The sequence below is a fragment of the Varroa destructor genome, unplaced genomic scaffold (assembly GCF_002443255.2).
Source record: "Varroa destructor unplaced genomic scaffold, Vdes_3.0 BEIS01000001.1, whole genome shotgun sequence".
Classification (NCBI taxonomy): Eukaryota; Metazoa; Arthropoda; class Arachnida; order Mesostigmata; family Varroidae; genus Varroa; species Varroa destructor.
This window is the reverse complement of record NW_019211454.1, coordinates 25,852,105-25,878,829: the sequence shown is the minus strand read 5'-3', so window position 1 is coordinate 25,878,829 and position 26,725 is coordinate 25,852,105. Positions and strand designations below refer to the sequence as shown.

The window sequence follows — 26,725 nt, the reverse complement described above, 5'->3', positions numbered from 1 at the left end:
GTCGTAATGCAGCGACGGCCGTCACTGTTGATAATGGTGCTAATGGCGATACTGATAAAGGCAGAGTTCGTTTAGACGTCACAGATCCTCCTATTATTTGTCTATAGAGAGATATTTGAATGTGTGTATGCTCTCTTGCTGTACGTCAAGAACGAAATAGATAAATTGTCTTGTCTCACAATCTCGCTATAGCGTACTTTTTTTTCCAAAAGCAGTAACGAACGACGAAGAGCAGGAAGGAAGGAGGAAAGAAAGAACTCAGAAGCCCGCTTTTCCCCATTCGTCCTATCCGCATCATCAGGATAAGCGTTGAGCTGTCCACCCTTCGGTGTCTAAGCATAGAGTTGTTACGGCACAACTCAGTCGGGCTAAAAAGTTGTTGTTACTCAGGAATCTGTGATAGCACGGGTAATTGCTTGAAGGGATGCAGAAAGCTGGCAGCAACAACAGCCTTTGCTAGCGACGACAAGGATCGAACGCGTGTTACTGTAACTACGGCGGGGTGGCAATCGAAGCCGCTTACGCACAAACCAACTGACAGGTAGGTATTCGCACAGAGCCAAAATAAGGAAATCTAGCCGCATCCTCGGCGACGGACCCCAGCGAAGCTAGTCGCCTTCGCTGACTGCTAATTGACGTGCGTACGTCGTTCTCGCAGATCACATAGGGGCAAAGAGGTAAAGTATATTGAGAGACGGTGAGAATCGGCAGCTGCTAGGTGTTGTACGCAGTCTAGGACAAATGAATCTCTTTTTGGCATGCTCATTTGGTACGTTTTTTTCGAATGAACGTTTGCCAGGTCAAATAAAACCACTAAAGCCAGTGACATATAACGAAAGGGCATCTGTTACGAGCTCGGCCGTTTCAAGTCTCATTTACTGCTACGATAGCTGAGTCTAAAGTATATTACTACTATCAGACCGAATCATGTTAGTACTAAAAAAATTCATTTCAAACGAATGGCGCCCGCTTGAGCTAGATTGTTTGACGTGAACGATATTCTTGCTAGGCAAATAAATAATGGTGGACGTGCGTAACTGTCCATGCAGAGAGCGGCGTCGCGGCGTGCGTGCGTGCTGATTTCGACGGAACTTTCTCCTCAGCGTCAAGCTGATGCTGTTCTTTGCTAGGGGGTTGCGACTGGGACGCCCATTAATTTCATCTTTGTATTACATTTACTCTAGATGGCCAAGAGAGACACGCTGGTGCCGTAATTAAATTTGTTGTTATAAATAATTCGAAACAAGATGAAACGACACTTGCAGCGGGAATAATTAGATCGTTCCATCTGGGATAGTTTATCCTTGAATGAGGAATAAATGGAATAGGAACTGTTAGGCACGGATGCGGTAATAGAAGAATAATTCACAGCGGCTGATATCGTTTTGGCCAATTATTTCTGAGACATTGCCGCTGGAATATTAGCATTAACTGTGAGCAGTTTTGTGTCGTAATAGTGCAGAAGGAGCCGTCTATAAATGTCCCTATTTTCTTTTCTGGCTATGTCCGGCAGAACGATCCCTTCGCCTTTCCTAGGGAATTCTTCGACGAATCAGCCCAGTTGTGAGGAACATAAGTCGGCAGCTAAGTCATGTCGCCAATCTTCGTGTAATGATCAAGTAGGTACTCACCTGTAAAGAAAAAAAAAATCATTAATAATCTACTCTAGTGAAGGAGCGAGCAAGCGTCGGCTGTTAGACAACAGACATTGACGAAAGATGGTCGTCGTAAGAGATTATCGTCTTATTGTATATTAACCAGCCGTACCTAGTGCAAGATCACTGTACCAAACGCCGCTGAAAGAAAAACAAATATATATATATATATATATAATTCTATATTACCATTGAGAGTGGCTACAATATTGGCGTCTCGTCTTTTTGATCCTCGACGTTTACCACTACAGCTACATCTAAGTCTACTATAGGCTGGCGGAAGCGCGTCTATATTAAACGTACGGCTTTGTTCCCTTGGCCGCCTCGCTTGAGTCATCTTCAAACAATCGTAGATCAATAAGTCACGGCAGTTACGGTAGCCATAGCGTGGCTGTTGCGTTTCCGTAGCGATAATAGTAATTAATATTATAATAGTCGCTATGGTGACCAGTCGTCGTAAGCGTGTATACGCTGTGCGTTACTGCCGACAGGAAAATACATCCACTCTTCCCAAATTCACGACTTTAGTTGAACGTTGGAAACTTATAAAAGCATGTTATGTAGTCGACTCCAGACATAATTGATGTTGTTATCACTGTCTGTCAATTGCGTGTACAGCTTTCTTCCTTGGCGATATTTTCAAACTGGACAATTCGATGTAAGGTAATGGTCATGAATAGAATTCACGGGCGACAAAATCGAAAGTACGGAGGAGTTTACTGGACTGTTGCGGACGCATGCCTGTTTGAGGCAGTGCTCAACGTAGTACCGGACTTAAACCTTTAGTTATCAGAAGTATGTGCATATACCTCAGATAACTAATTATTAACAGAATTCTCGAAGTGAGCCCGGCCAAGGCAGTACTTATCGTTAGGTGATGGTATAGGTTGCATTTGTCACGTCTGCTAGGGGCGTTACTCACGCTGGTACTCCCTTGTCTGATGATGTTTGTCGTCGCTGGAAAATGTCCCCGAAGCCGGAACATTGATGAATGCATCGTGATAAAGCGCTACTGAGTCATATCCGTACGGAATAATTGTCTTCTCATGCCGCGGCCGCTGCTGCTGTTAACTTCCTTCCTCCTGTCGTCAGCCGCTGAGATCAACAGGAGCAGCAGCAGCAGTAGCAGTAAGACAAGGATCAGCGGTAAGTGATGACAGTAGTTCGTCTGATGAAATGCTCAATGGCACATCCGGACGTAAAAATGGGAGAGTTTAATTTTTCAGTTGTTCTCTATTGTGGCGGAGCGGCCGTAATGGCGGGATCTGCGGACGCCGATGGCGCACTCTACTATGCGCCGGTGAGGATTTTGCTGTCCGACGACTCCCGAGATCCGGTGCTGAGCTTGAAAACAGAGAAGGATAGGATATGGCGGCGGCAACGAGCGGCTGTTGTCATCTCTGACGTCGATCCAGTTTACCGGCCACTGCTGGCCCCAGCAATAGAAAGCGTCAGCCTACGAGCGCCCGATAAAGCCAACGACGAAAGTCGCTTGCGACCGCTAAAGCAGTCACGAACAGCGACAGTAGCAGCACCTACTGATGTTGCTTGATGTTGTCATGAGGACGGTGGGCTATGAGGTCTGAAGGTGCTTCCTCTGTGCGCCGTCGTCGTAACCAGCACCTTGCCACCAACCGGTGCTCCGAAAACAGGCACCATGCTCCAGTGACACCGGCGACAAGGCAGCGAGTCGCCGCCGACCCAACGCTACAGTCACCAGCGTCGTAGCCCGAACGCTTTTCAAACAACGACAGTCCGCTAGCGGATCTAACGTAACGGCAGCAGTCACAAGGGCAGCAAGCAACACATCTAGAGCATAGCAGCAGTAGTTGTGTCACTTCTCTCCTGGGCGATGGCCCAAGTCTTTTTACTGTTGCCGCTTCTGCCCTCGGAGGACAAGGCTGAACAGGCAACGTTCGTAGTGTTTTGCATCAATCGGCCATTCTGTTTAACAGCAGTTAAGCCTCTATAAACCCAAACAGTCATTTCGAAGCGCGCAGTCGCTCATAGATAACAGTGGATCGACGGGCTACATGTACATATACTGATACTAAAGCCTATAAATCTAATATGATCCGAGAATAAGGAGCCGGATAAAGGAAAACAGAGAGATTTTGTATTCCACCATCATCGGCTGTTGATCCTTTATCTGCCATACGTAGGCGACCAGCCACAAGCAAGGCGATGACAACGACGGTTATTATTACAACGGTGACGAGCAGCGACGACCACGAAAAACGCTTTTCTATTATTTTAGGCTCAGGCAGAATCGAATTGAAAAAAGTGTGTTTGTTTGTGTATGTGTGTGTGTGTGTGTGTGTGTGTGTGTTTTTGTGTGTGTGTGTGTCTGTGCGTGTGCGCGCGCGTGTGCGTGTGTGCACGTATCTCTCCCTGTGGGTATGGCAGCAGCGAACGGCAAAAAAGAGAGAAATTTTCATGTACAATCCAATTTTTGCGTATTCTATATATTTTTTCTTTCTTTCTTTCTCTATTTGTATATCCTCTGCGGCTAGATATAATTGTTTCCGTTGTCGCCTTCGGCGCAACTGTCGCTCGGTCGCTCCCTTCGCCCCACCATATCCGCCCTCGACCGATGCCGGCGTCGGCATTGTACCGCCGGTTGCTTGTTGTAGCGTGGGGTGGTGGGGATGACAGACTTAGTGCCCAATGGCCGCGAAGCCATGGGTTTTGCTCCACGAACAGGCGCGCAATGGCAGACACAAAGGAAAGGGAGACAAATGCTCCAGGGACAGACAGATGCACAGCTAGACGATCGGATGGACGCAGCATCTCGCTATAATAGTAACACAAGTGGCATTGTCACCATCTGCGCAACATCATTGTGGCGGCAGCAGCAGCAGCTGACATCGACCTTGGGGAGGGCATTCGCGTTTTGTAGCCCCGATGGCACTAGTGATGCGCTCTACTTGTCTGCGTGGCTGGCGGATGTCGTGAGCAATGGAGAGCAGCGATCATAGCAGCGGCGCCTTCACCCATTCTGGCCGCTACTGCTGTTAATGTTGTACGCCAAACCGCTACACAGTGATGATGGTGGTGATGTCGTTGTCGCCATCACTGGCATTGCCGGTTTACGGACGTTCATGTGAACTTGTGGTTGCTGGCTGGTGCGCGCGCGCGGGCTTTCTTTCTTACTCTCGCATGCTGTCGGTCTTGCGCTTGGCCGCTCAGCGCATCACTACCGCAATGTGAACGAACTATCAAGGATCAAACAATCAGCGCAGTGAGACGCATCATCAACAGGCATTCTGCTGCTGCTGCTGCTGCTGCTGCTGCTGCTGCTGCTGCTAATCATGCAGAGTGCTCAGCAGTAGCGCCAAGAGCTCGTTCAGTAGCGGCCACGTCAATCGAACCGTTCGTTCTTCTGTCCGTCCGACCAAGCAAAGGTGCATTGCGGACCCGTGAGCTTTTATCATATAGTGTATAGTGTAATATAGTACTACTAGAAGCTAGTTGGAACAGGGTGTAGTTGCTTCTGCCGTCCATTGCATTCGTTACTTGTAGTGGCCATGATACGATGCGACTGTAGCTGCATCACCGCTACCGTTGCTGCGGCGGCACCTCAGTAGTCATTACTGTTCTGTTGGCGCCGTCATCATCGTTGTGGTGACGATGGTCGGTCGTCAACGAGGAGTAGCGTTCGCTGGTAAAATTGCCGTTTGCAGGCTGTGATGGTGTAGGGTGTTCGGCACTATCCGCGTCCGAGCAGCGAACTCACTACTAACTGATGAACACCCAACCACAACCTGTGGGTCATCTGACAGCAGAAGAGCTTCCCCATCGCTTTTATTGTTGGCGGTTATTATGACGACGATAGTCCTGACGATGTTGATGAAACGGATAAGGAAGCGGAGACAATTATTAAAATTCGGGAACGATTGGTCGCTTGCTTTGCTGACTCACCAGCGAAGCATCGCTCTAATAGAAAATCCAGACTGTTCGTTACGAAGCATGGCTGTACACACAATGGTCCCGCCCTGTCCCCTTACGCGCTAGCGACGTAACAATTCGCTTTGATATTATGGGTATTATACAGTCAAAAATACATCCACAGTTATCAATTGCCATCTTCTGTTGCGGGTGAACACTTCAAGTCAACTGTCGATCTGTGGGTATACCAAAGACGACATTCATTTTCCTAATCTGATGGCACGTGGCTGACCTGTTGATTAATTACATTTTCATCCCTTTTTGGAACGGCTTCTGGCTCCAGCGACCGGCCACGATTGCTCTCACTGCAAGAGCCACTCCCGCTGATACTGCGGCTATACGTAAATACATCGGGAGTTCCAGTATTTAGTTATGTCTATCGACACTGTAGATGGCAGACACATTTACACGAGTAGCTAGCTACAGAGACGTTTATGCAGCAGGAGAATTCAAAAACAACCAACGTCGACATGACATAATAGTTAAATATTTATTGAAAATAAATTTATAAGCGTATTCGCAGGCAGATATACACAGTCCTATTGAGACCTTCAGGCACCCGCATCGACGTGCGCGATGGCTCTTAGTAACAGGTCGAATTCCGTACCAGTCTGCCTGTTCGGCCAGTCGTTGCAGCAGCAGTAGTAACGCTCGTCGCCGCTATGGTTGTGACGGTTGGCGGCAACTTCGAGCCAAGACTAGTTAGAATGGCTAAGCTTTCACTTGGTCATCGTCGCGCAGATCCGGGTTCGGGGTTAACTGTCACTGGCAGTTTTTTAGGTGCCTGTACGTGTATTTCTATCAGGTCTGTATATACACGTTTCTCCTCTGGATGTCTGTGCAACGGCCTGCAGCGCCGGTTCGATGCAGATCATTACTATCAGCAGTGGTCCGCGTCCGACTGTTCAATGATTGCAGTCTGTTGCATGGCCACGCACCGCCCTGTAACACACATTGAGAACGACCGACTACGTAGAGATCCTAGATATGTTCATGTAGGATGCCAGTCTGTGACAACGTTAGTACGCGAGATCCGGACGGAATCTGCTGCGCATATCCAGTTGACCTAGGGACAGTATGGATGTCGTTGTTTCCCGGCTATTTCCACTTGAACCAATCAAACAACTGTGCCCGATCAGTAGACATGGATCAAACAGAAATACTAATAATAATAGCACTAATAATGACATTGATTGTCCACAACCACGTAGCCGTTGCGGGGTCTATTGGGTAGAATAACGTGTGGTACGAAACGGCCAACTTTTGCATATGGCATGGCGATGCAAGCTAAGTTAAAGGTGCTGGGCGATTAGTACAGGTAGGTATTGGTGAGGATAGTTCTTGTAACTGGATAGATAGATAAACGTACCCTTGTGGTGGGTTAGTAATAGTGATGTCGCTCGCGGTCGTCGATCACCGTGTTGGCCATGATGACCATAATAGGTGACTGCGGTATTAGCATGGTAACGCAAATACAGAGATTCGTATAAATAAACAGATATACAGTTATCAATGCATAGGCAGTCTTCTATCAGAGAGTTGTCACTACCCGTCTTCGGTCGACTGAACGGTTCGTCCGACTCTCTCTCCCCCTTTATATATATACAGCTCGTTCGTCCGTGTGTTGTTTCACATTATATGTATGTCGCCTATAGCCTGCAGACTATCTGTTCGTGCCGTTCTTAATGCCGTCACCCAATTGTTGTTAGTGGATTAATGACGACATTGGTCAAAGATCATTCTCCTTCCTCCTCACGTGGAGCAACTTGATCCTTTCTAGGACTGCCTACAGCGCTGTACCTCGTGGACGGACGTTTTCAAAAGCTAAACCATTATTGACGAGGGTGAGGTGAACATATAACAGTACACAGTGGTAGAAACGGAAAGACGATGAACGCTACGAAAAAGAAACTGATGGAAGTTAAGTAGCGCGCTGTTAGACATTATGCTAGCGGTTTATAAGTTACGGGGCAGTTACGAGTATGAAACGACAGAATCGACCTTGCAGCAGAACTCCAGACTCGATATTTTTGCGTACACAGCGTTATATTTATAGCGAAATGCCCAATAGAAACGAACAGTCGTTCAGTCGTATATAGTACCCTAATAATTATAATTAGACAGCAGCTAGTATTGTTGACGGATGCGCAGGATAATATTCTGGTTTGATTTTGCTGGGCGTTTGCCATGCGGTCATCTATATATATGTATATATAAGTATACAACCTAAAACTTAGCAAGCGGTCTCTATATCTTTAGTAATCATTGTTATCGCGATTTATTTTGTGGCTGCACTACCTGGTGGGCATCGTAAATAAAGTTCGCGATAAACCGCTCAGCCGTCTCGTTCGTCTCTCGTCGACCACGAGCACACGCATCGTTGACAGGCACACACACAGGCCAACACCTTACTTATTGCTTTTGCTGTGACCGCTTCTACGGGCACGGAGAAGTGTGGCAACCCAGCGACAAAGGACAAGCGACCGATATGACTGTTGACCGTATGTATACCGATCGGGTCGTATCAACCGGCCACAATCTACGACGACTACCCCATCATCGTAGCAACAGCAGCAGCGTTACGTAAGAACGTTACCGTAGCAAGACCCCGAGCCAGCCATAAAAATGTTTCCAAATTTAGTGCCAATAGTTTGCCGGTTTGATTGAATGTTGTTACTTCTGCGATCCTTCTTTGCATTCCTCGAACACAGTTGGCTATGTGATAAGACAATATCTATTACGTATGTCATGACAACTCATCGCTAGTGAAAAGTAACATACATTCGGGTAAAATTAGAAGCTGTATGGAATAATCTTCACTCTGGCGGGGTGCAACAGAAAAAGAAAGGTAGAAAATTATTGGTAAGAAGAAGCGATTTACTTCCCTTGAATCTTGCGCGACTAGTGGCTGTTATATGGCCACGCGATCAGTTTCTAGCGTGGGATATATACACACAACGACACATTCAACTTATTTTCAACTTGTTAATCACTTAGCAATATCTATATTCGGTCGCTGAGTGACCAAGATTCAAACTGACTGCTTATGTGCCTAGTCCATGAAGTTACAGAGCCGTATTCGTTGCATCGGCAATGGTCTAGCCCACCGTGACGATGTGCGGCGCCAGTTGCCCTTTACAGCCAACACCGTCGGTCGCATCATAACACTATCGCATCACGGCCACTAGCAAGTTCTATATATATATATACATACACATGATGCGTTCGTTAAAGTTAACGGATAGTTCTATATCAGGCCAGGCGTCTGACTAGTTTAGGCCGCTGCTGTTTCGTCAGTCCTCCTCCAAGCGGTCTTCCGATGTTCTGTAACATCCGCCACCCCGCGCGCACACATTGAATCAACACAATGATCCGGACCGTGTCTCGACTGACCGACTTAGCAGAGCCATTGCAACAATTTTTTTGGGGTTTCCACCATATACGAGTGCGACTGCCATGTATATGCATCATTTGTGACCTATAGCACCATATCGACTCCCCTGACCCCTGTCCTTCGTGTACTATAAGCGATCGTTGACGAAGATGTGAGTCGTATGTGTGTATATTGAGCAGTTTCTACTATATCGTTTTTTGTTTTACCACTTAGGATCCTATCCACTCATCATCATTTACATAACAACTAGGGTTTATGATACACTAATAAAACAAGATGACCAACACGCAAAATTGGAAATCTGTCCTCACTCAGTGGGATCTGCGAAGCAGCAAGTTAACCCACACCCACAAATATAAGCGGCTAAGCCGATCTAACTTACTTCTCGCGGCAAGAATGGTTTGAATAACTCTTTTTTTTTTTTTTGTCTTTTACACCTATCATTTACCTCGACGCTTCTCGCAATTTCATTAGATCAGTAATTTTTTACTTCGAAGCTTTTATGGAAAATATTCAGTCTGTCTGCAGCATCGAGGACCAGTTCGAGCTTCTGATCAAACCATTCAATTCACATACGCACGACATTATCGAAACGTGTACTCGTCGCTCTTAACTTCCCCACATTCGGCGACTCGATTCGATCCGTAAAAGTTTTTTTGAGACTAAAATTCATTTTCTCCCATTCGATCCACAGTGGGGACATTCCCATCGTCCGGATGAAGTTCCTCTGGGCTGTGAGGAGTAGGTAGTCGTCGGAAGACCAAAAATCGCCCGCTGCTGCTGCCATAGCACCAACATAGTTCTTTCTATATGCGCATCGGAAGATCAGCTGGACGTGTGACATTGAAAGTAAAATCGTATCCAATAGCCGAGCGGACGCCGAGGTGAAAGACGCATTGATTGAACCGACTGGCTGGTAGGACAAGCAGGCATTAATCTCAGAGCAGCTTAGCGAGACGCGTCTGAAGGAGATTCGGTAGGAAAAAAGCGCCTTTAAACATCTCGTCCTCCTATTTTTTTGCTCTCCTTTCGGAGTTCGCAGACTTTCTCGGCAGAACATACAGCCTTACATCACCGCCGTCATCATCGCCATCTATTGGCCCCGCGTCTCTTTCCCATCGTAGTGATAATGATGAAGACGAAGAACGACCAAAGGAACACAACCAACGTTACTAAGCTATTGGTGGCCACGATCGGTGTTTTCACGTTGTATGATTTCAGACTCGCTTTCTAAACGGCATCTGTTTCTTGCGAATCAAAAGGGGTTAGCCTAAGTCTGTGCCTTTTCATTGCCGCCCTATCCGTGAAGTGCGCTTATCTAAACTTTCATTTCGTCGAACGCAGCCAGGAAGCATCAGGTATGACTGTCGCTCACTGAAGATGCCCCGCTCATCCGACGCGGTCATTGTATGCAGTTATCTAGCATGAGCGAATGCAATCAATAGATCGAAGAAGTCGGGCGTAAAAACATTTGGCGGGAGATACGAAAAAAAAGGGGTGTTCTTCCGAGGAAAACAAGATGATTTCACGTGGCGTTGAGCAGGAATTTCGATAAGGGCCCGCGAAGCCTAACTATTGTTACCTAAATCCTGGCCTTCAGACAAAGGTGTCGGTCATTCGGAATTAGCAAAAAAAGGCCAGTACGCATTTCACTTTTCGATGCAAGCGAGTAATCATAGTCACTGTTATCATCCACATTATCAGCTACGTTATAAATAAGCGAAACGTTTGTCCACTCTGTAGAATGACTTGTGCAATCTGTCTACTAGTGAGCACAAATAAAGCTTATATATACATATAAGTGTATAGATATAAATATACTACGTGCGGCTCTTCATGCTATCAGAATAAAAGGACAATAGCTTTTTGCCGTCGACCAACGATTGTGAGCTTTCAGCTTCATTTATTTCATCAAGCATTTTACTTCCTTAGGTTTTCCCAGTAGCTTAAGTGGTTGAATCAACATCTCTCAAGATTAGGTTGCTGCATGTAAGCAACAGATTAGGTCACGAAAAACTCGGAAGCGCTCCGCCAGCCGAAAAAAAAGGAACTCACTAGATGCAGTGGAGCTGGCTGATATCTGCGCATATGTAGATAGAAGCGAGGACAGACATATGTGGCGAAGGTAGAAATCGCTAATGGCAGACGGAGCTGGCTGACCACAGACAGGCACGACTCACAAGAAGGAGAGAGAATAGTGCTTAACTCTTCTAGAAAGGCATGTGTAGTCTGAACCTTAGGGCGAGAAGGGGTTGCAGAGCTTTGCGGCAAAACTACTACCAATAGCAGCAGAGTAGACGACCGCACAATGAAAACAGTTTCTCTTTTTGATCACCTCGTACTGTTACTGCTGCTGCTACTATCGGCCACTCGTAAGTGCGGCTGCTGCCTCCACGACGGCGACGACTGCGAGTGTGAGTGACTGCGGAGGCTCGGCTCACTCCACCACCTCTTTCGCTTGCTTCGGCGGTAATAGTGCGGCGCCGCCGGCGCTGTTCGATCTCCTTGAACCAGACTTCTTAAACAGGAGAGATCAACCATAACGGAGATGGCGGCGGCGGCGGCGACGACGGCGGCGGCAACGGCCTCTACAGCCGCTCAAGAAGCCCAATAGCGGAAGCACTGGTTTCTGAGCTTCTTCTAAGACTCTTCAGGCGAAAAACAGCATGACCTGCCTGCTCACCTGAACGGCCCGTACGAAACGAAGTATCCATCCGTTTAAAGAAAAGGCTTTGAGGACATATGTCCCACATACAGCGAGCTCTTAAGGAGCCTTATTTTCGTAGACGAGACTACGCGCGCGATTGACTTGAAGGCGAGAGCGAAAGCCAGCGAGACGGTGCGATATCGATGCGGTTGCTGCTGCTTGTTGGGTTAACTTTTTCTAGCGAAAATGACACCCTGATATCAGGGACTTCTGCTGTTGTAGTAACTATATGGTCGCATGACCATACCGCCAAACGCTTAACAGGAGCATTCAGTATCTATTTCTTCTAACGTATCCACGAGCAGCGCTGATAGCGTTGTCGGACAACTTGCTCGTAAGACGACAGCTGAGATTTCGAAGGAGGTTCCCCGATGATCTATGAACTGCGATATGACTGTGTATGCGGGTACGTATATGTATTGGTCGCTATATTGTCTGATTGACTGTACTAGCAGCAATAGCGGTATCAGAGTTCATTCGAACAGATAAGGTTTCGCAGGCACAATAAGAACGATGAATCAGTCCGATTTCATCGTCGAATTGTATGGAGGACATCGGCTAAATCTATCAAATCTCTGCTATCAACAAACGCCTCAAGTCATAACCGACCAAGGTCTTGAGATGCCTCAGTTTGCAAATTGGATCATTGTGCTAACGCTGTTTATTGAGATTAGTTTTCCGATTCAGGACGTACAAGTCGTTCGGCAGCGCTAACACTAGGAGCACTAAGGACAAACGACAGTCAAACTGAGCCATGCATTTATCGTTGTGGGCGTTATGTGTTTAGATAGAAATGCAGTAAGGGTACTTATCAAACGGCACTTGGAATGCGCTGCATTTCTACTCATACTTGAACGTATGCACGAAAAAAACGTCTACGCGATACGCCTGGTCGTAACGAACAGTCTGTCAATTGGTCTATGCCGTTAAGACTACACCAAACGAACTTCGAATAAATCTATATGAAGTGCTCTCAATTATGGCATATTCTCAGTCAGCCTGTACTGCTACCGCCTTGCTTCTAATACACTATGGATAGTATAGCCAAGCGAATCATCTACATCATTCTTTCTGTATATTGTACTTAGGCTCGACGCGCTGTCAGGACGTCTTCTTGCCTGAATACTTCCTTGCCTGGTCCTTTGATTCCAAGCGACTGAAGCGCCGCTACTGTCGATGTCACTAGCAGCAACGCCACCTCAGGGTCTGTGGCCAGCCGCCCGATTGTTGTAGTAGCAGCAGCAGCATCTGGTATAAATCACATTCTCAATTATACACTTCACCAGCGGCCATTGTGCTTCGAGTTGATTGCTACAGGCATCAGTGCAATGACGATAACAACAACCACCACTAACATTGGCCTAAGTCTTTCACTTTCTCTTCCTCACATCTTGATGACGCTTCGCGGCAGCGGCTGCTCCAGGCGCAGCCTGTTAGCCGCCTTTTTCCGCCCACCCCTTTTCTCTACATGGTGAGGGATAGCGGCTGACCCACTACAGCTGAAGCAGCAGTATCACTCACCTCCAATAGAGCCGCTATACATACACCGACGATAAGGCTCTGAAATGGGGGTACACAAACCAGCAGTTTCACAGCTACAGAGCTTTTGTCGGCAGCGTAGCGGTAGCTTTCGATGGCGCCGTGTCGAATTCTCAGCAGATTCTTCCTTCCTTAACGGATCGCCGTAGTGACCGTCCCTAGTAAGGTATCGAAATAAAGTTGTCTTTTTCAAGGTCATATCCCTCTACCTACTCTGTATAGTCAGAGGCCGAGCTCTACTTAACTGTTGTCCTGCTGAGCTGCTTCGCCGTACGTACGTATGTACGTGACGTGCGTGCGACGAAGCAGTCGCCACCCGGGGTGTCACAAAAAGCGCTCCCAAAAGCGACCGTTTTTCTAATATATAGATCGAACTCAAGTTGAAAGCATAAAAAATCGCACTATCCTAAAATAATACTTTGGTAAATCAGTAGACTAATCACTGCTTTAGATGGTCTTAGCGGACGACTAGCAACTAACTATTAACATATCTGCGGTCAACAGCAGCGCTTGTATAACATGTATTGGCTGTTTTTAGCCATTAGGCCAAACGGACCATTTTTCTAATACGGCAGTACAACTAACATGTTAACCAATGGCAACAACATCATTTAACAAGAGACGGCTAGAGGAAGCTATATACAAGGCTTGGTGTATACACGGGGCACAATTACGCAACATGAATGTATCTCTAGCGAGCCTGCTTCTGCCGATCTGTGCGACTGTGTGCTACAGTTGAGATTTAACGTAATCAGCAAGCAGAAGGGCACTGATGTTCCGTTGGCCAGTCACACGCAGTGGTTGGATCTCATAATTGAGGTCTTATTCAGCCACGTAGGTTGACGTTCTATTTTAGCCTATAGCTTATCCTGACACGTGATTCATCTTTGTTTCGCCGAAATAAAGTTTTAAGGAAGTTAACTTTTAACTGCGTAGACAATCATCGACCTTGTCATAGAGTATTGAAAGCTTGCTTTTTACCGGCCAGAGTAGAATAAAATGATATTAAGTCGTGACAAACATATGAATCGACATATACGTTTACATGTCCTGCCTATGCTTTCCGCATGCATAAGATGGCACGGACATGGCGAGGCGTGTCTGGCTCTAATAGAGCTTTGTAACACCTTCAAATACAGCACACTTTTGTGTCTAGTTGATGACGTTATTCAAGTTAGCCATAAACTTTTACTTGAACGGTACGCTACACATCACGCTAGTATCTGCGACTGACTACAACTATTTGCATCTGTACAGAGCAGCTGTCAGTTTTCTCTACAATTGACTCTGCAATACCAGCAACCGTCTGCAACCAATCGAAAAAAAATACGTAAAAAAGTAGAAACTTTGAAAGTTACAACCCGCTACTGGGCCCGCTACGACGACCTCACGATTCGTTGGTTCGCGCAGTTTTGCAGCAACGCAACAAAGCGACATGGGCTGACGTTGTATTGCAGCGCTCTGCCGATCGTTAGGAGGAACAGGTTCCACCGAGTTTGCAGATACTCGATCCTCTTTCACCCCTGTCTTTACACATGTATCTATATATTTGTTTATGCGCTTCTGTGCGCGTATGCAGGTGGTGATATGGGTATGAGCGTGTGTCTCTTTTTCGTAATTTGGTATGCTCGAACATCTCTAAACGCACCCATAGTTGAGGACCATCAGAGAGAGTAGGCAATAGTCTAATGCGGGAACGCTTTTAACAATGACACAAATAGACAGAAACACAACCGTACGCTTCAAGACTATCATCAGCAAAGAAACGAAATGAAACAACGGTCAACGCTCTCCCTCGTTCTTCATTTCTTTGTTTTGAATGATCCTAAACCTAGAAGCTGATGTAGCGACGCCAGCTTGCCTAACGCAGTGGATTTACTGGATGAGGTCCACCATCATTACCACCACTATGGACACTGCTTGCAAAGATTGCTTTTGGCGACGACGACGAAGACGGTGATCGCGATGGCGACAGGGCGGCAACGAGAGGTAAAAAACTGAAGTAGAAATCCATTGCCATACGGATAACTACGCAAAGGTATAGGACATATATATATGCGAAAGTAGACGAAATAATGGGGCGAAACAGGCCAACTATAGAGACGTGCATATATATAAAGGGCCAATGCTAGCGCGAAAAAGAGACTAACCGAAAAAGAAACAAAGGTGGGAAGCTACAGCTGTGTGCTTTCCTCAAAACTTAAACGGTAATCCTTAAATCAAGTTCTGTTTTTGGCCGAGGTGCGACCAAATCAGGAGCCGAAACGGGCGAGAAGCGAGTAAATAAGAGAAAGAAATATACAGCGAAATGTCCCCAAAACGGAGCGCAATACTCGACTCTATGCATATCTACACATTAGCAATGTAGGATGGAGTGGTCCCAACCTACAGGCCAGCTCGGCCTGGGGATGAATCGGACAAAAGCAACAGAACTCGCGCCCCTGTCTATCTCTCGCACTTCAGTCTATTGCCGCCGCTTGAAAATCAACAGCAAAAATATTCGACGAGTACCGGTTGGGTCACCTTAAACCAGTTTGAAATGAGTCGGGCTTTTTGCCCGGCAGGCGGCAACGATTTCGATGATCAAAATCCCGTGAGAAAAAAAAGTTGAAAAAGTTCGTTTGCGCAAAAAAATCTGGTTTACTTTGCTATTGCGAACTCGCTACGAATGTAGCTATTTCAGCTAGCTGTCCGTCATTACCGCCGTGAAAGTAGGCCCGTCAACACCAACGTCAGCGCCATCAAAACGGTAGGATACCAGGTTAGAGCTCAAAGCATAGGTTAATGTACAATATCAGTTAGAACTTGAGTCTGAAATTGTTGCTGAGCAAAAGTAGACGTTACATAGTGGGCATTCTGCTATGTGGGTGCCTGGCCATAGTGGTGGCATACGAATGTTTCGCTGAATGATACCCCATATCCGATTCCGGACCAAACCTGTATTCGACCAAACGTGTATTGGAAACCATTCATCGGTATACCATCGACCAGCACGCGGTGTCATCGTCACCAACGCACTAAGCCACTTTAGAAGTTCCTCTAACATAGACATTGTTGAATCTGCGCAGTCTAACGGGACAGCGTCGCTATACATTTATGTAGTTTATCATCATGAGCTTCCTTGCTTACCTTTTCTTATTTGACTACAAAGGAACTTATCGGTGTTATAAACGCTTATATGCATTTTCAGTGTAATACGATCTATTCTTCTACACTGTTTTTCCTTGCCCACTGGGTATTACACACACACACAAACAAAAACACACCGACATACACACGCGCACACAGTATATATGCATGTATAGACAAATGATGTGTGACGCTTGTGTTCTAGACATGTTGGTCGGATGGCAAGCCTCCGAGATCAATTGTTGCCTGTATGGGTCTTAAGAGGCTTCCTGTTTTTGTTCTCGAAGGCAAGTAGCTAGTCATATCGAGAAGAAAAAGATAGAAATTGAGGACCGTAGACTGCGCATAGCCAGAACAGCAGGCTAATGTGGACGTTTCACTTGATCCTAGCTAGTGCTCCTAGGCCTGGAAAGCTGACTACCGTAATGGTACCAACAACAAAAGCAGCCATGAATATGCTGATCCGTATCCGGACACACACAGACAAGCGAACAAATGCACGCTAGAAAGTGCAACGGCGTCTATCGGCTTTCGCGCACCTTGTATCGCACAATTGTTTACCCTGGCGGCCCTGAAAGTCTCTTAACCCTTCGGCGACCGGGCAGTCGCTTCGTGGCGTTTGTGCTAATCCAGTGATCGCGCGACGAATCAAACAACAGCGGCGTAACCGTCTAGTCTTACAGCCCCTACCAGCAATTCGCTGCTGAACACAAGAAGACTGTGACCAAAATGTGCCCAAGTCGACGATAGCAATGGCACTTTGATAGCGACACTCTACGACGGAGGCCTTGCGCTTCATAGACGCCGTTGCCGCTGCTGCAGCTATTGGTGAGTATCTAACGTAAAATACGCATCCGATCGAATAGATTGAGGCTGAGCCGGAAACAGCAGTTATTGCTGCGTACCGTGTCGGACGACACAAATCTACCATTGAAATTTTAAAGATTTAAAAAGGTATGTAAATGTACACACACACACACACACACACACACACACACACACACACACATACATTCACACAAATCGAGCCTTGCCCTCATGTAAATAGTGTTTTTTACTTTTCTATTCAAATGTTATATCATAATAAGAGATGTCACACTCAACGCCACTCATTTTTGTTAATAGTCGAGAATGTCTTTTTTCAGTCGTTTTGCTGCACAGGCAGAGACCATCGGCACAAAGCTATTGAAAGAGAAAATTAGGAATAGAGCTGACGGCGCACAATAACTATACTTCGTCTTCCGTCTCGATTCGACCGTGTAAATAATTTCTGTTCTACGTAGGACGTATAACGCGTATTTCGTATTCTATGTACAAGCGTCGTGGTGCGGTATTGAGTTTGCGATTTGTCGCATCTGTGACCCGCACTGCCTATATAAAGACATTGGTTACGTAGCTCGGTGAAGGTGACGGCGGTGAAACGTACGGCTCTTCTACGAATGGTCGTTGTGCTAATAAGTTCAGACACGGCGGAGCAAACAGTCCAGGGCAAGAATCAGGACCACAAGACCTTCGAAGCCGAAAAAAAAACTCTACCGATTCCCGCCGTCTATTAATGCCATCAGATGTCGGCTACAATTAAGTAGAAAGCAATCGTTGTGGGTCTATAGGAAAGGGAATTTTCTCACAACAGCAAATGGAATTTCACTATCATTTTAGGGGCATTCCTAGCCACTTTAGTGTCTACCTTAAATCTAAATAGTGCAGGTTCAGTCGACTCGAGTATAAGAACGGTCTGCTTGATATTCTCAGTCCTGGAACTGTGATGATTGTCAATCAAAGGAGTCTCTATATTTGTACGGAATAGAGCGTAAATAGTAGGTCTACTGAAAGAAGAACATGGACACGCGCACTTTGTAACATCTGTCTAGAATTCATTATTCATACGCCCAAACTGACCATAAAACTTCCGCACACGTCCCACGTTACAACGAGTGCTCGGGCAAGTACCCACGAAGTCGTCGTGCACAACGGCATTGCTCCGGTCACTTTAGGGCTGCCAAATGGATACAAGCAAAAGCTTAGAGGTTATACTTAGACCGCTGATAGTAAAACGATGCTAAGTTTTTTAGAATCGCTTAAATGTTGTTGCTCAATATTCTCGTGGCTCTAGGTGATTCAGATAGGCTACTAAGGATTCCCCATTCGATTTTTTATAATTGAAAAATTAAGCTTCGATGCCACAGAAACTGTTGATTCTGGCTAGACAATATTCGCCCGTTTTCACGTAATAGAACACAGGGGGCTTCGGATTAGCGACCTCAACTGTGATCTAGCTAAAGTTTTTCGCTACGATCACTCGGGAAGAATTAGCATGCGGTGCTCGACGTACGTACTCGCGTTCACCGCACTCGGCTGCTGTACTATCGATCCGAAATGTATTTCGAGGTTTTTGCAGAAAAATTTTATGCAACAAATTACAGCACAAAAGGATACAAAGTAACTATCTAAAAACAAAATTTGCACTCTTCTTGTTCCTGTTAATCTTCTGCTTTACTACGTTTTTGTTAACCTATTGTCGTGACGGTTGGTAGGTACTACAGGCCGTTCGTAATCACCTGAGTTACCATAAAATACAGAATAATTTCTAAAACGTAAATTCTGTGTCAGCATAGCAGAACTTCGTTCGAGCTGCGAATCAGCCCTAGCCTTATACTAATATATGTTTAATTGATCGCACGAATTGTTTCTTGAACAATCGGGAGTCAATAGGACGATGCCTCTCTATTTGTCATACTGTTACATAATGTAATACATTTATACATGAGCAAAATACCTGCTCAGTGACACCTGCCTAGCGTCCGTCCCGCAGTAAAACTATACTTCCCTCTTTCCTTATATATAAGCATAAGTATTCTGTTTACATAGAAAATCCTAGAGCACAAACAGTGGCGGTGGCAGAGGCAGCAGCAGTCGAGAGCCGGATGCATAAAATACTTCGCCACATCAAGTAGCCTGCGATGGAGAAGTCCCGTCGATTTGCTCAATAATGAGCGGATAGCCGAGACAACAAAGATGGCGACATCTATGCCCAGATAGTGAATACGACATTGACAACAGGCGACGCAACTATCAGAAGCCAACAGCTCATATCGCACGCCTGGCTTAGTCAGCAAGCGAAGGAACGAGCAGTCGCTCACGCGCTCGGTTTCCGCCGTAGCTAGATCTCAGAATACGGACATTGTATGTATGGGTACTGCAAAATATACACGCCGGTCGCCGCTGGACCCGCAGGTCCGGTAAAGCAGGACTACTAAAGGTGTCATTCTGTCTCGTGTTGTCTCAGCAGCACGACGGTGCGAACGGGAAGATAGGCCATTTTTCTGTTTTATTTATTTTTTTCTTTTCTTGTTCCTGCTGCTGCTGTTGAGATTGGCTACTCGCCTAACTTATGATGCGCTGGTAGCGACGGCAGCGAGCAGAATGGGTAACTGTAAAACAAGAACGTCTTGAGGGTCGCTTGCTGCTGGAAAAGTCGACGGCGAACACAGACGTTACAGATGACGGGCTGTGCTGCCAATACCGACGATAGCGAAGCTGCTGTTTCAGCTGGCCTTTGGTAAGTGTCGCCATCTTCCTCACTCGTGCGCCGTCTGCGTTGCATAACCGAATTTAAACTGCGGTCGTACGCAACGTCTGCTCCGCTGCTGGCCTGCCGCCGCGATCGCCACCGCCGCCGCTGCTGCTGTGGCGCTGTCAATGTAACCGCACTTGCTGCGTTTGTTACGACATGAACCATAGTCATCGCACCGAAGTTGCCTTAACAAAGATTCACGAGCAACATACGCACATAACCGGGGTGCGTGTGTGTGCCGGTCTGTTGAGAAATAGATATTTGCATAGATAGATAGTAAACTCCGGACAGCGTCGTAGTGCCAAGAGAATATTTTTCTATTGAATTTATGCATAACCTGCTTCGGTGCAGGACACAAACGTTTTCTCCCATCGGGACCTGAACGGTAAAACATATGGGAATGAGCAAGTTGGTATTCTACTTACTTCTAGATTCGGGTCCCTCTTCAAATTAAATTCCTTTCACGTTTCTAATGTTCGAGCTGAATCATTCAGTCCAGCAATAGATGATTTACCTTCCATGCTATCGTGTAGCTGCGTCACCCAGTTTCCCTTGCAGTTAGTACATTTCGCATTAGTAATTTACGTTGAACCTCAAATCGGGTCTGTACGGTACTACTAGTTTGTATCTTTAGTGTATCGTCGTATAAATAAATGTAAAGAGACGCAGTTAGACAAACTTAAAGTTTTCCAATAACATATCACAAACGATCTTGCGCGATTCAGGTTGACAGAAGTCAACGTTTCATTTATTATTCTATAAAACGTTTTGCTTACAAAGGACATTCTGTTCCCACTGCTAACGTTATCCGCATTTCTCTATCTCGAGCAGCTAAGGAAAAACCTATTTTCCAACATAATATATTATCAATAGCATACGAGAGCCATACTGCGCTAATAGAGAGGCAAGTGTTTGACGATCTAACGACGAAATTGTAATCAATGGTCGAGCTAACAATCAAACAAGCTTACGGGTGAGTTGGCTCTATTGTTGTTTTTACTAGCCTGTACCATTGACTGCATTTGGGTGGTGAAATACAATTTTCGCCTGTCCGTAACGCCGGAGTTTAGCCCTCTATATCTCTGGTTGATCGGCTTTGAAACATTTCAGCTTAGGCACAATCTTGCTGTTGTTGTCTAACGTTCTCTTTCACAAGCCGAGTTCGTGGTCAAACAGCGAAGCATTCCTTAGCTACGTCACATCGGTTAAACGTAGCCACGTCGCTCGGACGTTGATCGGACGTTCTGCTTTGTTTCGTCGTTTCCTTGTTGTGCTCGCGTCCATCCGCTGCTGCTGTTGATGCTGAACGCAGTGCTTGTTGTCGTGCTCGATGCCACCACACCGGCGCATGGATCTTTTGGTAGCCAACGCTCGGTAGGCTTATTCGACGGCTGGTTCGCTGCGGTAGCTGTGTCCGCATCGTCAGCAGCAGCAGTTCTCTGGTGCTCACAGCCAGATAACAACAAGGCGAGACTTTCCGTGACGCTGTTTCGTGTCCGTGAAAAGCAGGCGGACAGCGGTTTCGTCTGACGGCCGCTTCAACTTCAGCGGACAGCGGCGCTGAGGCGGCAACAGCAAAAGCAGCAGCAGCGACAAGTTCTGCTGCCGCCGCTGGTGGACGTGCGCTGCAGAAGTCACTGAACCTCCGCTGCGCTGCTGCAGATGCGGCCGCGACAGCGTCGTCTGAACTGTTTGGGCAGCCAGTCAGTAAATGAGTGGGTCCAACGGCTCCGGTCCAACTTGGTCGGCATCGTCGGGTTTCGACGACGGGTTGTTGCTACAATGGACGCGAACAACGTCGACCCGTTGAAGACCAGTACCAACTACCACTGTACTCTTATACCGTGTTGTGCGGCTCGTGCGGTTGTACCCAGAGCAGCCAGCCTTTTCTCGTTTACTCGGATCCAGAAACGAAGCGCCGAAGGTCCAGTTTGCTGCGAAGCACTATAACCAGCGACGGTGACAGCGCCGGCAGAAAGCTACTCGGAGACGGCCAGATAAAGAAAAGAATATGAAAAAGGAAAAGAGGTATAAGAAGCGTCTGAGACGCAGTTGCCACTGCTTGAATGCCAGTTTGGCCGCGGGTGAATCGTGGCGACGCCGAACGTGGCGTGGCAGCGGGCCACAGAAGCGGGTTCCACTTCCTCTATTCTGTAGCTGCGGGCCAATTTCTGGTATACGAAGAAGGAAGCATTCGTCATCGTGTTACGGCTGTCCTTGTTGTTGGTGGCCTAAGGGAGAAGCAGAACAACAACGATCCGAGGAAACAACGAGGATCAACAGAGTCTATGCCGTGTTCAGAATATAATCCGGACCAGACCCAGGCGAAATCGACCCGGCAGTGAAACAAGTGCTCCCTGCTAGCGCCGCTGCCACAAAGAGCCCAAAAAATCAACGTAGGCTCGGCAAGTTTCCTGACCAAGCGCAACCACATGGAGGCATTCCAGAAAAAAAAAGAAGAACGAGACCCGCTTCAGCTTCACTCTGACGTCTATGACGACATGCGAACAACAAAATGTCAGCCTTTTTTTCCCTAGTAATCATGCCTGAATTCTTCGTGCCTTCGCACCGCCTTTCTGGAGAGGCAAAGTAGGGGCAATGCGCGAGGTTAACGGCATTGGACAAAAACGATAGTAGCAGCAGCGCAAACAAGAAAGAAAGAAGTAATATATAGAGACGATGAAAAGAAGAACAAGCGGGCGAAAAAAGGTACATCGCAAAATATAACGTATTGATATACATACAAATTAAAATAATTCTTGCCCATTGAGTAACAACACTGGAAGAGGCAGTTTTGTCTGCTGGAGTGGCCAACAACGCTACCGGACGTAAAACTCGAAATATTTAGCAGAAGAAGTAATCAGATGGGACATCACGTCAGATTGCGCCTTCTTTCTATGTAAAATATGCCACTCAATACCCAGTTATAGGAGTCCGACTCTGAACGCAATTCATAGGACACTGACGTATTTTTCCAAAGTGAGTAGTAGAATACATAGGTAAAATAATTACCTCCGATCTGATTAGATTACGAAGATATTTTCTATTCTTTTGGCAGGTTTGGGCCATGTCATGTAAACCCTTCATCAACGAGTGAAACTGGTCTAGCCCAACATTCCCTCGATACTCGACGGCTTTCATTGTAGCGTTCGTGTCGTCCCGAAAGAGAACACCAATTCGAAACCGCTGGCGGTAGCAAAGGCAGATCATAATTCAATAAATACAGTCTCGACTTCCTCCTGCTTTACAGCGGGGAACATAGGAGGCCAGAGCTGGGAGGTGGGAGGCGGGGGGAGTAAAAGCGAAATAAAGCGAGTGAAGTAGCGTGAAAATGTCGAGAGTCTGACTGTACCACGAAGGCCTCACAGCTCTAGTTCAGGGGGTGCTGTACTCTAGCTAGCGGTGCCTCGGCAGACGTTGGGTATGAACAGACGGCATTGGCTCACTGTAATGTGTTACGTTACATCTACTCGCATAACAGAAACTTACGTAACTAAGGCGGGTAGGTGCATTATCGCATCGTAAAATTCCCCACTCATTTTTTAGACAAACATATAGGAGTTTCATAACTGATCCATATTGTTTTGCGTGACTGTTTGCTCGTGGAGTTGTTACGTTAAATCAAATAGTAATTTTTAATTGTATATTATATCCATACACCTTCTCCAGTATAGTGAAATTGACTATATACGAAACGATATAAACTTTCTATACTGTTCTTTTCTTCCGTAGACTGTCACATACTAGATATGTACATAACTGTCAGGTAATACAATGTATCACAGCCGAACGTCATTAATACCCTTTTTTGTGGTTTACCCGACAGTGCTCGTTTGATCCGGTTAACTACTCTCGTTGCTCTTGGTACTGCCGAGATAACACTCTACAAAGGACCTGTTGCCTTCTTCTAGTTGAGTCATTGGTCATTGCTGGAAGCCAAGCGGCGGCATCTATGGTTAACCACGATGAGTCACCCATACGTCGAGTACGAGAGTGCCATGCCGACCAGTCATGGTCAGAAGGATTGACTTGTCGAAGTATGATGATCCAACCTCGAGATGGCTCTTTAGCTTAGACCCATAACCTTTTGCATAGCTCAGGCCCTTGACGGTGAACGATTCCAGCGAACATACTCGATTGGCTCCAACGAACACTCACGTACGAAATGGAATAATGAACCGTGACGTGCATGCAGAAATATATCGACTTATCTCCATGTTTATTTCCGATACCTGTGGCCTACAACGGTGAGGTGTGGTGCCATTGACGGTCGAATAGAATGTATGTATTCGAAGGAAGTTGATTCGTTGGTTAACATTTCTATTACTCAGCAGCTATTGTTATCATCTCGTTGAGATATGTTTTTGATCGCTTTTGATAAGCCTTCGATAGGCTCCGTATAACAGAGTGTTTTAGCTTACACTACCGGTGTACCCACTGCCGTATAGTGGCCATGCAAACACGCGCAGCTACAGCTACAGACTCGATTGGGGAAGCACACTTAGAGGTGGCGGAGAGGAAGGAACAGAATAAGCGGCAGCAACATCAAAGAAGCTGAAGTTAGACGAGAGATTGGGCTGCTGCTCTACTCGGCTAAGTTGCTTGGGCTGTTGCCCGGGTCTGTCTTGAGGGGCCCAGTTGGTTTCCCTTTAGAATGGTACGCGGGCGGATTGCTCTTCAAGGTTACGAGGGAGTTCGACGAGGGTGAAATTCGGGAGGAATTTTACTCGCGATTTCTTCCTTTCCTCGTTTTGTGTATGTATGTATGTGGCAGAGTACTGGCGGCAAAACAGCGATTCATCCGCCTCGCTGATGACTCGCGATCTCGGTCTTACTCTAGTCCGCCCTCTGTATGTAAGCTTTTTCAACGAGTGAGTGAGTACGGCGTCAGCCTCCCACCCTCCAATAGCAGCTCCCCTCTAATTGTCGGGGCGTCGTCCGCCGTAGATTCGCTTAGCCACACAAATAACATTACTCGACACCGACACGCGTATGCCGTTTCCTGCGCCAGAGGCGAACGCTGTAGCTGTTGTCACTATACTGCGCTGCCAGTCGAGGCCCATTTTGAACGAAATATTCGTTTTTTTCCTGGATAAAAAGGGTTGGGTTGCGAGGGTGAGGTCCTTAGGACGAATACTGTCACATCCTTGAGTACAAAAATATCTGCTACCAATGAAGGGAGCGTTGTAGGAGGGGACGGCTGTCTTATCCAAGCGAGTAACGGAGATAGGCCGTAGCTACAGGCCTTGCCATAGATTCAACTGTTGATGGTTCGTTCAACCTATACAGGTACCGTCTGTAATGCCTACACATGTGTATGTAGCAAGTTATCGTATTTTACCGCGACTTCTTAGCGACTTTGCCGATATTTGAAGCCATCCTACGCTTGGACATAGGAATTGAATCGAACGAGAAGGGGGTGTTTGTTTCTGAACGTAATTATTGTCGCCTTTATCGCTTGTCAAGATACTCATCGTCATACGGCCAGTTTTAGGTTCTCGGTTTAAATAGCACTACGTCTCCTCTGTATAAAGCGAGTTAACTGAGCAGCAAATAGATCGGTCGTCCGAATAGTCCTCCTGCTGGACATATGGAAAGCGCGCGTCGCTGTAGTCGCTCCGGCGGCCACAGTCTTCACCGCTGTTCCCGATTCCCCGAGGCCCTCCTGAGCTAACGAATCCGAGCCAACGTAAGAAGATGAAGAGCGCACAATAGCAGCAACAGCAACATATCGTCAATCTACCACACACAAATAATGTAAACATAAATACAAATTGTACACATGTCGATCCATTTACTGTAGTGTAGTATTACAGAGTGTACGAATATACGGACGAAGACAATTACAACTGTAACTGACGCTAACGCAAAGTGTGCTTGATTATGGAACATGATCTAAGACGTTAAGTCGGCCGCGCAAAGGATTATACTCCTCTTGTTCATTGAGTATCAATCAAACTCCAACTATTGTTTGTAAAACCTTGAAGCGGATTCCTAACTCCTGCAGCGGTATTTTTTATTTAGTCCAAACTGGTGGTGTCTCTTAACAACGGCAAGATGCTCTCCATCTTGAATGAAGAACCAATTATAACTTACAAAGACTTGCCCTTCGCCAGAGTATTTCAGGAGATGCCCTCTTTGCGCTCTTTGAGGATAACGTACCCCCAATAAGACACCAGATTGTAATCTGATGTAAGTCACTCCGCTCAAGAATGGAAAGTCTCTTGTTTTAGTTCGAGCGGCCATTTCATTGATACTCTGTTAACAACAAAGTGTTTAATGCATTTCACAACATCTTTTTTTTGGGTAGGTATTTTTGGCAATCTCACCTTGAGGCTAAAACAGCAGACGTGCCAAATCCAATTTTGTATTTTTAGAGGGATTGTGATTGATTTTTCTCTGTTGATTTAAACTAAGTATTAAAGGAGACCGTTGAGTACTTTTTACACATTTCTCAATAGAAGGAGAGTTGCCATAAAATGATATACATTTTTAGGTAATGTCTTTTCGAACACGAGAAGCTATCAGTTTAACAGAAACGTCAACTTCTGACGGTAGAAATAGTAACTCCATTCCAGCCCGAAATAAACTTCAGTGAAACAGTAAATCGATCTCTCCAATAATTACTCACTCGTTCAAAATTGGGCTGTTTCGCTCGTTCTTGTCCTGTCGGCATCATTTACATTTCTATTGATGTCACCACTCCGTTTCGGCTGGTCGCCGCCGCGGCGCAACGAACGCACCCTGCTGGTATCAGCTGTTAATAGCGCACCCCTGTC

At 46.3% G+C, this 26,725-nt stretch overlaps 1 protein-coding gene and 3 long non-coding RNA genes across 5 annotated transcripts in view; 1 reads left to right on the top strand and 3 right to left on the bottom strand.

Annotated features, from left to right (window-relative positions):
* The window catches only part of LOC111249520 (uncharacterized), a 158,549-nt gene that overhangs the window by 45,084 nt on the left and 86,740 nt on the right, over nt 1–26,725 (bottom strand). The window lies entirely within an intron of this gene.
* The window catches only part of LOC147758437 (uncharacterized), a 39,678-nt gene that overhangs the window by 2,923 nt on the left and 10,030 nt on the right, over nt 1–26,725 (bottom strand). The window contains exon 2 of one of the 2 annotated variants that reach the window (XR_015319132.1): nt 536–1,631. The exons of the other annotated variant lie outside the window; for it this stretch is intronic. This is a non-coding gene — a long non-coding RNA (uncharacterized LOC147758437). Of the gene's footprint in view, nt 1–535; nt 1,632–26,725 lie in introns of those variants that run through there. 2 annotated transcript variants of the gene reach the window in all.
* LOC147758439 (uncharacterized) lies at nt 419–9,826 on the top strand. The gene is made up of 3 exons (XR_015319143.1): nt 419–541; nt 1,514–1,619; nt 9,692–9,826. It is a non-coding gene; the product is annotated as an uncharacterized LOC147758439 (long non-coding RNA).
* On the bottom strand, nt 3,756–26,703 carry LOC147758438 (uncharacterized). The gene is made up of 3 exons (XR_015319141.1): nt 26,578–26,703; nt 6,973–25,685; nt 3,756–6,545 (listed from the first exon to the last, which is right to left on the bottom strand). It is a non-coding gene; the product is annotated as an uncharacterized LOC147758438 (long non-coding RNA).